Source organism: Pseudophryne corroboree, chromosome 5 (assembly GCF_028390025.1).
Source record: "Pseudophryne corroboree isolate aPseCor3 chromosome 5, aPseCor3.hap2, whole genome shotgun sequence".
NCBI lineage: Eukaryota > Metazoa > Chordata > Amphibia > Anura > Myobatrachidae > Pseudophryne > Pseudophryne corroboree.
This window is the reverse complement of record NC_086448.1, coordinates 606649482-606650965: the sequence shown is the minus strand read 5'-3', so window position 1 is coordinate 606650965 and position 1484 is coordinate 606649482. Positions and strand designations below refer to the sequence as shown.

General features: G+C 42.3%; 1 pseudogene; it reads left to right on the top strand.

Annotated features, from left to right (window-relative positions):
• The first annotated feature begins 374 nt into the window (after positions 1 to 374).
• Positions 375 to 493, top strand: LOC134930737 (5S ribosomal RNA; annotated as a pseudogene).
• Positions 494 to 1484: the final 991 nt, after the last annotated feature.

The following is a 1484-nucleotide window of genomic DNA, read 5'->3' as shown; positions in this document are numbered from 1 at the left end:
GTTAAATCTGTGCCTAATAAATGTATGGTTTTTTGGCTACAAATATATCTGGTGTCTCCATATGGGATTAAGTATACCTGACTCCCATAGGGTTTAGAATTTGCTTGACGCTTGATAAAATTGGAGATTTTCACTGTTATTCTGATCAAATAATTAATAAAAATTAATAATATATTTTCTTCTATTATCTCCTTTTGGCTTACTATTTTTCTGTGGACTCTCATTCACGATTCAGTGTGCACAACGCTACGGCTGTGGTGCTTGTTGCACCGTGTCTAACGTGGAAAGCAGATCCACATATCATATCTCTTTTTCTTTATAAACTACATTCTCTACCATTCTTATATAGGTGCACTCTCATTGGTATACAGTCCCTCTACTATCATACCACGCTGCTAATGCCCGATCTCGTACGATCTTGGAAGCCAAACAGCGTTGGGCTGGGTTAGTACCTGGATAGGAGACTTCCTGCGAATACCTGGTGTTGTAGAGTAGGAACTAGTCCCTTTATTTGAAAGGTGACACCAACAGCAATATCACCACTAATCTTTTTTCTTTTCTCCTCTCTTTCTTTCTTTTCTATATATCAGTCCAGCGTCAGGCCTTGACAACATAAGTAATATAATATAAATCCTATATGTGTGCATTTGGATTAACTGGTGACCAGCAAAGTGTATGGCATTGACCTAATTAAAATGGTCTTTTGAAGATACACCTATTACAATTTAGACCTCTCCGTGGTCCCATTAATACAGAATTTCTGTAATGGTCAGGAGAAATGGGTGTTAGACAATCAGGTGTCTACAACCTTTCAAATCACTGTTTGTGAAAAAACAGACCAGAACATTTTAATAATTTTTCATAATTCTCTTTATTCACAGTTGGATCATATATATGGGTACTTATATTTTAATTTTCAAGAATAAATTGATATTTTATATCATTTCTGATACATATCTGAGGAATTTTCCCCTTTTTTGAACAATAGTGCGCCCACACAAGAGCTTTCTCTCTTTCCCCTGTTAGTGGAGTGAGGCCTAGCAGGCCAAAAGAACACTGAAGCCTGAACTTCTACAAACGAACAGAGGATGCTAGCTTTTAGGCCTAAACTTCAGATTGCTGAATTCAGATTCACAGAGAAGATTAATCACCACAGGTGGAGCTCGTTAACTCTTACCTTCCAGGTGTCACGGTCCAGCGGGAGACTGTGCAGAGGAGCCGGCTCTTACCTGTCCGGTCCCTTTGGAGAGGTCCAACTGGCGGAGGAGCCGGCTGCTGGCGTCGGGCAGGGTGTGCTGGGAGGACAGGCTGGGGCACTGGTTGGCAGCTCAGTAGACTGGCAGCATGTTCCTCCGGCAGGGGTTAGCAGTGCTGCTGTGGAGCCAGGGCTTCTGTGAACAGGCTGGGCTGTGGTCCCGGTGGCCATCTTGGATGTGGGCAAAAAGCCTGTCTTGCCCACACTTCACCAATTTATCACTTCCCTG